This window comes from Rhinoderma darwinii, chromosome 9 (genome assembly GCF_050947455.1).
Source record: "Rhinoderma darwinii isolate aRhiDar2 chromosome 9, aRhiDar2.hap1, whole genome shotgun sequence".
Taxonomy (NCBI): domain Eukaryota; kingdom Metazoa; phylum Chordata; class Amphibia; order Anura; family Rhinodermatidae; genus Rhinoderma; species Rhinoderma darwinii.
The window spans coordinates 27,321,434-27,333,811 of NC_134695.1; the positions used below are offsets into that span (position 1 = coordinate 27,321,434).

Genomic DNA, 12,378 nt, shown 5'->3' on the forward strand with positions numbered 1-12,378 from the left:
ATGATAACCACTCTCAAGCCTACTATTCATGAGGGGTAGCTACTTAGTATTATCATTGCACACAGACAAAGCTTCTAAAAGTGTGCGAGTGGCACGGTGTAGTGAACCATGCCGGCTCACACCCATAGTATTAGATCAGACGGGCTGCCCAGCACATACCAACTGCACCACACCAAACACTGACACACTATTATCCCCCAACATTACAAGGCCTGGCTGCATCCTGAAAAAATATCCATGATAAGTATGAGGTATTAGTTGATATTTTGGCTAAAATACACAAGCTCGCAACACACATCAAGGGTCCTCATCGTGTGCCAGTCACACGGTGTAGTGCACCATGCCGGCTCACAACCTATTAGTCACGCCCATAGTATTAGATCAGGTGGGCTGCCCGTGCACCACACCAAACACTATTCAGTTTTGACTCCACAAAACTGCTGACAGCGCTAGATAGGTGGAAACCAGTTTAAACATACCTATGTTGATGTTAATTATAGTTACATGACCGAGAAAAGTTTTTACGTTTTAAACCGTCATGCAGTATGATGCCAAGAGTCCACTGGGCGTTCCTTAACCAATAAAGTATCCCAAGCTTTTGGCAGTAAACCCTCCTAAAGCCCTCCCCTCTGCTCTTGAGCGACGGTTGTAGTGGTTCCCATGACAGTATTTTGTATGACGCAGGGTAAGCAGTATGTCCCAGGGTAAAAATGAAGGTAAAAGGACAAAAATAATTGCTTCTGGCTTGTAAATATTGGGACAGGAGCTGCAGGTCTGCAAGGTCTTCATACAAAATGAGCAGATTTTATTGAAGAACAAAATGCCTTTTGGTCACAAATAAAATGTGTTACTTTTATAAGACCTTGCAAATCTGCAGATTCTTTCCAATACTCAGCAGTGCCCGATATCAGCCAAAACGGAATCTTTTTGTTCCTTTACCTTGAGTTTTAGTGAGTGGTTAGGATGTGTGCCTTACTTAAAGGGTTATTCCCAAGTTGAGTCAAATTTATTTTTTTTAGGCATTCTAAGCGGAAATTAAATAAAAAAACATTTGCTGTTAAAATGTTTAAAAAAATCATTTCCTAACTTTTTTTAAACTTGATAACTCAGCTAGTGCTGATTATCTTTTATAAAAAGGGGCGTGAGCGGCTCGATGTCAATCAAGCCGCTCTGCAGTGTGCGCGCTCTCGTCGTTGCTACCAAATGTAGTTCTAGCAGCATCGGGAGAATGTTCGTCTCAACCAGGCATGGTAAGCCTGGTTGAGCCGAACACACCGTGAATTGCAACACCACGGCACCCTTCACACATATGCACATACACACACACACACACACACACAAAGACACAAACACACACGTTACATGCAGTACCTTGAGCGGACCGCTGATTTCTCCTCACGACTGGTGGCCGGCCCGGCATCTAATGCGCATGCGCCGATATACGCGTTCATGATAGAAATGACATCCTCTCCAAGGGACGGAGAGGATATGATTGCGCAAGCGTGGCCACCGCTAAAGGTAAATAGTGGTGGCCGGATCCCTAGACAACGAGCTACAAACAAAGAGGGTCTGACAGCCACAAGAGGAAAGAATATCCAGAAAACGACATCGCTGGGATAAAGCAAGGTAATTACAAAAATTTATATCTTTAGAAGGGTGAGCTTAATAGCTAGATTTATGTAGATGGGAATAAACTTTTAAGTATTTTATTAAGTAAGTTCCTTACGTATTAAAATACTTGAGAAGGCACACATCTTATCCACTCCCTATTCTCTGAAATATAGAAGAACAAAAAGATCTGCATAAGTTGCATAAGGCATTGGCAAAGTGTAGCACGTGGCCACTGCACGCAGCCATTATGGCAACACTCTTAGTCCAGTCTTCAAGTTACGTTTTTGGCAAGTACATAAATGTAACTATTCGTAAAACAGTCATCACACAGAAATAGTGGTCCTTCCACTAGAGATTCACACGATTTCATTTTGTTACCCTTGACGCCTGTTTGTTTTGTCACAATTTGTTGTCAGACTTTATGTTAACAAAAGCAAGGATACTTTGTCACATTTGTGAGAAGCAAATGACTGTTTTCCTTGCACACCACTGTTCATTCATGGCCTTTGTTATGCAGCTAGCATTGCGCAGACAGAAATGGGCCTTTGGTGGAAGCAGGTCTTGGGTGTTTAAGTTACTCGAAGATGCTCTGAAGTTGTATACAATACATATATACTGCTCAGACTCGGTGGTTGATCTCCAAATTACAATTCTGTAAGGTAAAAAAAAGGAAAAAAATCAGTGATGTGTCAGCCGGTGTGAGGAAGGAGAGGTTCATGGCTCCCAATTCACTGTGACACCCTTCAGGGGGAGGATGGGAGGAAGGGAGTGAGGAAGTGGAAGGGGGGTGGAGGAAGAGAGAGGTCAGAGGAGGAGATGCTGATGGGAGGAAACTGACAGAGTGAAGCAGCAGCCTGCAGCTGTTTGAGAGAAAGAGGGTATTGGGGAGAGGAGAGAGCAAGCAGAGCCACAGATCAGAGAGAAAAGCAGATGATCACAGAGGTAGGTGACATTGACCGCACACATGTACGTGTCTTCTATATGTGTGTGTGTCTGTATGGAATGAGGGCTCTACATGTATGTGCCTGGGGTTTGTGCTCTAGTAGACAACTATCGCCTCTGTGCTAACATTACCTGTAGCCTGACATGTACCTGATGCTTGTCTGTAGTACCGTCCTTGGTATAATTGGGGAGTGGGCACTGCCAGTACGTGGCTCATTGCACATGGTGACATTTATTATATCTTATATGTAGGCACAATGACACATCTGGGCATATGTTACCTTTATGGCTGGAATAATGCTCCATTTGTGATGTATATGGGCTGTGTATTGTGAGACAAGATTTTTTCACAGCCAAAGCCTGCGAACTCCACATGTTCCATTGTACTACTGTGGTTTTTGTAAATAGTGAGCGGAGTCCACTAGTCTCATATGTGCTGGACATAGATATAACAAGTCTTCCAGATCTGTAGTTTTATTTTTGCCAGCTATGAAAGTAATTTTTCTTCTTTTCTGTTTCTCTAATTTCCGTTGGGATGACAGAGAAAAAAATGCATATGGAGCAGAAACAGACAGAGGAAGTGACAGACCTAGTCGGGGGAGGGGGGAGGATGTGTGGGGAGAGAGAAAGACAGAGAGGAGGGGAAGAGGTGCATGTGAGTAACACAAGGGAGGGAGAGAAGACAGGAGAGGTGTGTGTGATACATGAATGACAGGGAGTGGGAGCTGTCATTTATAGGGACATTATTACACTAAAATCTGTGCATTGCATTATGACCATTCAGACACTCTTTTAGTTGCAATGCATTGTGGTCTTTGTAGTCCTGGCTGTGTGTGAAACCCAATCTGGTCCCTGGAGTACTGAATCTTCCTTGGCTGTCAGTGTATTTGCATGGTGAATTCTCCCAGTCTCTCGTTATTTGAAGTTCATTTGTTGTCATTTCTTCTAATGACTTTACATTAGTATCACATTTTCCATTGCAAACAAAGGACTTACACGATATAGTATTTTTCAGGGGCAGACACTGGAAGCTGAGGGCCCTTGTGCAAGAACAGTATATGGGCCCCCTGATTTCCTACATCTCATCATGAATCACCCTTATGTCTCTCTAACAGTCTATCAGTAATTGTTAGCCATACAATTCTTTAGCTCAGGCATTTACATGCAATCTAATAGACAGAGGAAGGGTGCTTTAGGTTGATAGTTGCCCCCTTACCTACTGGGTCCATGTGCAGCTGCCCAGATTGCCCAAATGGTATGTCCGCCCCTGGTATTTTTCCTGCCATATGCAGGAAGGTATCTATGTAATGCTCTGTGTTGTATACTGCACAGTTCCAGTAATGTAAACGTGTCTTACGTGGGCTCGCAGTCATGTGTTTATTGGTTTTCTGTGTAATTTATATTTGGCTAGCATTTCAATGTACAGTACAGGCTGGTTTGGCAGGGCCGGATAATACAGACCAGTATGTCATGCTAGGAGGCGGTTTCATTATACAGAGGGGCCTCTGTTCACTGCTCAATACTAATCATTGTTAACACTTATCTCCCCCCAGTGTATTCCTCTGCTCTCTTTTCCATTCCTCTTTCTTCCATCCTGTGGTAAAATTATTTATTCATAAGGTATACAAATGTATTTCCTCACAATGAACTGGGAGACAATGAAATAGCTCAGTGCACGACTTGCCGAGCCGTTCTGGGGATGTGTGAAAACAGAGCTGTAAAGAGTATGGAACTCACATTAATCATTTTCTACTGTATACTTTGCTTTAGGGCTACACTGTATACTGTTTCTACTGTATACTTTGCCTTAGGGCTATACTGTATACTGTTTCTACTGTATACTTTGCTTTAGGGCTGCACTGTATACTGTTTCTACTGTATACTTTGCCTTAGGCCTATACTGTATACTGTTTCTACTGTATACTTTGCTTTAGGGCTATACTGTATACTGTTTCTACTGTATACTTTGCCTTAGGGCTATACTGTATACTGTTTCTACTGTATACTTTGCTTTAGGGCTACACTGTATACTGTTTCTACTGTATACTTTGCCTTAGGCCTATACTGTATACTGTTTCTACTGTATACTTTGCCTTAGGGCTACACTGTATACTGTTTCTACTGTATACTTTGCCTTAGGGCTACACTGTATACTGTTTCTACTGTATACTTTGCCTTAGGGCTACACTGTATACTGTTTCTACTGTATACTTTGCTTTAGGGCGTCACTGTATACTGTTCTACTGTATACTTTGCCTTAGGCCTATACTGTATACTGTTTCTACTGTATACTTTGCCTTAGGGCTATACTGTATACTGTTTCTACTGTATAATTTGCCTTGGGCATATACTGTATACGGTTTCTACTGTATACTTTGCCTTAGGGCTATACTGTATACTGTTTCTACCGTATTCTTTGCCTTAGGCCTATACTGTATACTGTTTCTACTGTATAATTTGCCTTAGAGCTATACTGTATACTGTTTCTACTGTATACTTTGCCTTAGGGCTATACTGTATACTGTTTCTACTTTATACTTTGCCTTAGGGCTATACTGTATACTGTTTCTACTGTATACTTTGCCTTAGGGCTATTACGCTTGCAGGCCGTGTTCTTGCAGCAAAGCTATAAACCTGGTTTAACATTTTCCTTTACAGAATTTCTGTAGGAAAAAATGGAAGTCACATGTAACAAATTGCATCATGCTGGAGTGTGACTTTAATTTTATCTAAGGGAATGACATGTTATTGTGACCACTGCTGGCAACCAGAGCGATAGCATGTTCTGTGTAAATATGGGTCACTTACCTACAACATCTCCTACTCCTGGTAGCAGAGGAGGGGTCAGTCGCCCTTCACTTCTTTGCTAATATTGTGCAGAGGGGGAGTACATGTTGGTATAAGCATAGACACCAAAAGGGCACTTTATATTATTATCTAACCAAATTTATAATTATTATTTTCTCTTTGTGTGACATTTACAGCAGAATTAGTCAATAGGCACAGCCACATGGTACATATTTACAACAATAGCCAGAAATAATAGTCTTTATAGTAATAAGGGCTCCTGAAACCATGAAACCCGAGTATTTTACATGTGGGAGTTTTGTAGATATCTTGAAATAAATGGATTTAAAGAAGAATGAATCTTATGATGCCAGTCCTCAGAAATTGATGGCCTCAGGATAGACCATCAATATCTGATCGGTGGGGGTCTGACTTCAGCTTTTTTGAAGGAGCCATGACGATCGTACAAGCGCTGCTTTCCCTTCATTTCCAACCCTTCATACTGTGAATTGACGACACACTTGTAGGGCGGTTCACAGTATTGCAGCCTTCTCCCATTTAAATAAATGTAAGACTGTAGGACTGTGAACCGCCGCTACAAGTGTGTCTTCAATTCACAGTATGAGCAGATAAGGGGAAGCTTGTACGGGCGTTGCGGGCGGTTCAAAACAGCTGATCGGCAGCTGTGGCGGGAGTCGGTTCCCCCACTGATCAGGTATTGATGTCGTACCCTGAGGATAGGCCATCAATTTTTTAGGACTGGAAAACCTCTTTAAGGCCAAGTTCACACTGAGTTTTTTGACGCGGGAACCGCGCCAAAAAGCTCGTCAAAAACAGCCCAAAATGACTCCCGTCGATTTCAATGGGAGGCGGGGACGGTTTTCTTCCGCGAGCAGTAAAGCCGGCTCGCGGGAGAAAGAAGCGACATGCCCTATCTTCGGGCGTTTCCGCCTCTGACCTCCCATTGACTTCAATGGGAGGCAGAGAAAGCGTATTTCGCGGTGTTTTATGCCCGCAGCGCCCAATGGCCGCGGGCGAAAAACGCAGCGAAAATCGCTGCGAAAATCGTCGTGCAGGGAGAAGAAAATCTGCCTCAAACTTCCAAACTGAATTTTGAGGCATAAATTCTGCCTGCAAAATGCTCAGTGTGAACATAGCCTAAGGGTGAGTATACACAGAGTTTTTTGCAGGAGGAAAATCTGCCTCAAAAGTTCATTTGTAATTTAGAGGCAGATTTTCCTCTGCCTGCACGCCATTGAAAGCATAAAAAGCAGCGAAATACGCTTTCTCTGCCTCCCATTGATGTCAATGGGAGGTCAGAGGTTTAAAAGCCCGAAGATAGGGTGAAAAAACCGCTTGCGGGAAAAAAACGCCTCCGCCTCCCATTGAAATCAATGGGAGGCATTTTCGACCGTTTTTTGGCGCGTTTTGCGGCGCGGTTTCCGCGTACAAAAAACTTGTCAAAAAACTCACCCTAAGACTGGCGTATGAAATGCCAGTCTTTATCAATTTCCCCCATTAGTTTTGATTTTTGTTCTTATTTCTTTTCTCCCATAGCAGAAACATTGCAGGTATTTTCACAGTGTGAAGTAGGCGCAAAAGCAGGGCTTGTTCACACTGAGGTGCAGATTGTTGAGCAGCTGTGAAATGTCTTAAAGGGGTTTTCCAGTCATAAGAAATTGATGGCCTATCCTCAGGATAGGCCATCCATACCTGATCGGTGGTGGTCTGACTCCCGGTACCCCGTCGATCAGCTGTTTTGAAGGGTACGCGGCGCTCGTACGTGCACTGCTCCCCCTTCATTCCTTACCTGCTGTAATACTGTGAACCACCGCTCCAAATGTAGCAGAGTAGAAGCCTTCTCCCATTTAAGTAAATGTAAGAATGTAACACTGTGAAACGCCGCTCCAAATATGTCGGCAATTCACAGTAAGAGCAGGTAAGGAATAAAGGGGAAGCAGCGCTCGTACGAGCCTCGTCAAAACAGCTGATCAGCAGGGGTTGGACCCCCACTGATCTGGTATTAATGGCCTATACTGAGGACAGTCAATTTCTTAGGACTGAGGGAGCTTGGGGGACTAGGAGTGGAGAAGAAAAGCTGTGATGTGAGCTTGCATTTCTGATCAGGGGGGAGCAAGGTACAAAGCCCTCTTCCTCGCAACGCCCCACATGGTGTCAACTATACCAGTAAGGAGCTGGCGTAAATTTCCACGATAAATTACGCCAGTTTTCTGGCGTAGATTATAATAAATGTGTCAAGCCGTAGTGGCCAGGCCTCTTTTGAGAAGTCATGCCCCCTTTCCACAAAAGAGGTGAGGGCGGCTTCCCACCTTTATCTTTACCACACATTGCTATCCATGCATCATTGTTATTCAGAGACATCTGTATAATGTCCAATTGTTTCCCTGTTTCTTCTGCGTCATAGTGGGCGTAGCGACATGAAGTTTGCTATAAGACAATAGCTTCCCTCACAGTATCCAACATCTTATTTACTGAATACTCATTAAGTACAATGATTAAATACGTTATATATTAACCCCCTGTCGCAGCAGCGATTTTTTGTTTGTTCCTTTGTTTCCTCTCCGCCTTCCAAAAGATATACTTTTTATTTTTCCGTCAATACAGCCGTATATGGGCTTGTTTTTTTTGGTACCAACGGCACCATTTAATGTATCATATAACGTACTGGAAATCTGTGTCGTGGAATGTAAAAAAAACTGCCAATCCTCCATTGTTTTTTGGGTTTTGTTTTTATGATGTACACCGTGCGGTAAAACCGACATTTCAACTTTATTCTGCGGGTCAATTACCAAATTTTTTACAGATTTTTTGGATGTACTACTTTTACCTACAAAATCAAAACTGTTTTGTATTACCATATTCTAACACCCATGACTTTAGCATTGTTCCATTGATGGAACTGTGTGAGGACTTGTTTTTTGCAGGGCAAGCTGTAGTTTTTATTGCTATAATTTTGGGGTACATGCAACTTTTTGATAACTTTTTTATTCCACTTTTTAGTACCCTTAGGGGACTTGAACAAGTGATCGTTTGATCGCTGGTACAATACACTGCAGTACCTATGTATTGCAGTGTATTGTAAGTTATACCAGCTCCTATTAAGCCCTGCCAGCTTCTGTGGCCGCACAATCACATACGTGCGCAAATCGCTGCCTTTCTATTCAGTGCATGTACATTATTCTGCGCCAAGGGCTTAAAGGGGTTTTCCGAGTTATTTAAAAAATTGGCCAATGTAAGAGGAATGCAAAAGAAAAAAAAAGAGCCATTACTTACCTCACAGATCCTCGTCGCTCCAGCGCCGCCGCTCTGTTCCTCCCCGCCGCTGTGTATTGACATAGCTGCAGCGATGACGTGCCCGTATACCCACGTGATAGGTGCAGCTAACCACTGGCCTCAGCGATCCTCTGCGTATACCCACTGAGACCAGTGATTGACTGCAGCGATCATGTGGATATACAAGCACATCATCACTGCAGCTATGTCAATACACAGCGGCGGGGAGGAACGGAGCAGCGGCGCTGGAACGACAGAAATTCGTGAGGTAAGTAATGGCTCTTTTTTTTTTTGCATCTCTCCTACATTGGCCAATTTTTTAAATGACTCCTTTAAATGTTTCTTTTTTTGTACAGTCATTTATAAGTATCCTACAGTGCTGTACAGACAAAGCACTCACGCATATCAGTCAGTTCTCCATTGGAGAAGGCAAGCTAATTTCCACATCAAAAGTGCAGATCTACCACCTAGGCCAGAAGCTCTTCAGTATGTTCCTTTTTGTTTGCGAGAGAAACCTAGCACATAGAGCAAACACACAAAAATAGGGGAACGGGATTACAGTGCACGAAGCAGCCTTGTATGCGTGAAGGACCTTATAATATTTTAATACATAGCATTAACATTGCTGTGAAGCTGGCTACTACTATATGGTACAAGGCGTACATGACATATACAGGCATCCCCTGCAGCTGCCATAAAGCCACAGTCATAATGGTAAGGGGCATGGTGAGCAGTGAGATCCCCTCATACCTGAGTATACTCGTATCTATCATAGAAAAATAACAGCAGTTTTCCTCAGTGAGATTAATAGACAGGATGTAAAACTGCCCTTGTACACGAGATTAATGTGGCTGGGATATGCTAATAATTTATTGTGTATGTGGATATCCTGACTGTTCTTTAAGGCAGATGTCAGCGGAAACAAGGATTGGACATGTTGGATTTCTAAATGCTGATCCTTTGTTATGCTGGGAGATGAGCTATATTCAGAAGTGTCTAAAAGCTGCTTGTCTTCTCTCCCCATTGAAAAAAAGCATATTTAAATGAGGTCGAAAATACTAGAAGATATTTTCAGTTTTAGGGCACGTTCAGACGTGGCAGAGTTTTTCCGCTGCAAATGTTGGTGCAGATTTGGGGCAATTACGCAAAGAATCCGCACCAACATTTGCATATTTGACAGGTAATTCAGACGTTGCAGGTATCACAGCGGACTTGCCACAGATTTCAGTTTTTGCATTGCAAAGGCTGAAATACGCAGTGAAATTCCGCTTCTTCTCCGCAACAGACAGTGGATGTTGCGGAGGGAAAATTCTGCACCGCAGCCTATGGTCCGCAGCGGAGTTGCCCGCCATGTCTGAACTAACTTGCCTAAAAATGTATTGAAACAAATGTAAAAAACGGCCGCTGGAGAATTCCACTGCAATTCCACCACGTCTGAAACTGCCCTTAGAGAGGAGTTGTGAGCAGGTCCCTCTCTTTTAGCTGAATATGTATAAAAACAAAAGATCGATACAGACAGAAAAAATAAAGTTTGTCTATTCTTTGTTGCTTTTTTTGTTTAATTGAAGCTGTAATGAAAATGGGGTACATAAAAAAAGGTGCCAGAATTCTGACTCAAATTGAGCCTGAATTCTGGTGCACCACATTTATGAAAGGGGTTTTCCCATCTTGGACATCTTGGACATTTCCACAGGATATGCCATAAATTTCCAATAGATGCGGGTCCCACCTCTGGCACCCGCACCTACCTCTAGAAAGGGGCCCCCTAAACCCTGTTCTACCTTGCTCGGTTCCCGCTGCCGCCCGGCCACTTCTTGATAAAAGTGAATGTGAGTTACAGAAACAGTGTAGCACGGCGAGTTACGGTGTTTCTGGAACTTAGGAGCTACGGAAACAGTATAGTTCACCGTGCTATGCTGTTTCCATAACTCCCATTCACTTCTATGGGAGTTACGGAAACAGCGTAGCTCAGCAAGCTCGGCTGTTTCTGTAACTCCCAACCACCTAATCAGGAAGTGGCCGGGAGGCAGCGGGAGCCGAGCAAAGTAGAACAGGATTTAGGAGGCCCGGGGATAGGTGCCAGTCCCAGAGATGGGACCCGTATCTATCAGACTTTTATGACATATCCTGTGGATATGCTATAAATGTCCAAGGTGGAAAAACCCCTTTAACTGTTATAGACACTTAAGGCGCCTCAAACGAGTCTAGCAGAAAGCAGTATGGCAAAAATGAGCCGCCGCAGTGGAAAAAAAAATGACTTGCGTGTAATTGCGGATCAAAGTACGGACCCATTCATTTCTATTGCTCACGGACACCTTCGCGTATGTTTACGGGAAGGTGTCGTTGCCGTATATAAGTGACCCGCAAAAAATAGGCCATGTCCTGTTTTTTGATTTTACGGACCGTGCATTATACTTTATGCGCGTGACTGACCGCAAATGCAGGTGACTGACCGTGAGCGGCCATGCCTGTAATCATGAGCCATGATTACGGGCACGACCGTGTGCAGGGGGCCTTAGCCAACTAAGACGTCAATAATAAATTTGGCATATCTATCTTCTGACCATTTTGTCAAATTTTCTGCCATTAGTAAATCTGCCCCAACGTCTATTCAGATCTTTCCGGAGACAAAGAATAAAAAAAGAATAACAGTATAGAACAAAAACACACAATTTATTTTTTTTAAATCAAATTAAGATAACTATAAACAAAAAACAAATGTTACAAAATCATATTTGTAGCCCATATAGTATACTAGAACAAGATCAACTGCAAAATGTGGCCAAAAAAAACAAGGTTCTATTAGCAGTTTACGAAAATCTTTTGCAGCTTAAGGCCTTCTGCACAAGGCACAGTTCTGTCGTGTTCTCCGTGTGCTGCCGTACTTTGCCGTACTATGCTCCGTCGGGTGTCATATCTATGATATTATTCTCACCTAGAAGCAATATTCTTGAGAAGAGCTCTGTACGTGCTGCAGCACATGGAGTGACAGGAAAAAACACTGAGAACAATGGCATACATAGGTACAGTAAAGCCCTCATGCACTTCTATGTTTGCTGAATTAGGATATGTGCACACGCTTAACAAAAAACGTCTGAAAATGCGGAAAACAAGGGAAAACAGCTCCTGATTTTCAGACGTTTTTGAGCAACTCGCGTTTTCCGCTGCGTTTTCGCTGCGTTTTTTTACGGCCGTTTTTGGAGCTGTTTTCAAAAGAGTCTATGAAAAACGGCTCCAAAAACATCCCAAGAAGTGTCCTGCACTTCTTTTGACGAGCCGTCATTTTACGCCCCGTATTTTGACAGCGACGCGTAAAATAAAGGCTCGTGGGAACAAAACATCGTAATTCCCATTGAAAGCGATGGGCAGATGTTTGTAGGCGTATTAGGGGCTATTTTCAGGCGTAATTCGAGGCGTAAAATGCCCGAATTACGTCTGAAAATAGGCCGTGTGAACATACCCTTAAAGAGAAACTTTCACCTGCCCATACATATGCAGTATGTAATCGGCAGGGTTGCAAAAACCTAGTCTCACTATGAAAAATGTTCCTATCTTTCTCCGTTATTTAGATATCGGTGCCGTTATATTTGCCTCCCAATATTTAAATAACACCCTGAACTGTCAATGGGACGTGTAATTGGCAAGGGGGCACGTAACATCGCTGTGACACTGTCCAAACATCTACGGACAGTGTCACAGCAAGAGCTGGAGAGAGGAGAGTGAGAGCGTGTGCACGCGCGTGCA

The 12,378-nt window shown here is 43.1% G+C and overlaps 1 protein-coding gene across 4 annotated transcripts in view; it reads left to right on the forward strand.

The window, feature by feature from the left end:
• The first annotated feature begins 2,409 nt into the window (after positions 1 to 2,409).
• The window catches only part of SIPA1 (signal-induced proliferation-associated 1), a 92,465-nt gene continuing 82,496 nt past the window's right edge, over positions 2,410 to 12,378 (forward strand). For all 4 annotated transcript variants that reach the window (XM_075837406.1, XM_075837408.1, XM_075837407.1 and 1 more), the window contains exon 1: positions 2,410 to 2,553. The gene's annotated coding sequence lies outside the window, so the exon portion shown is untranslated. The remainder of the gene's footprint in view (positions 2,554 to 12,378) is intronic.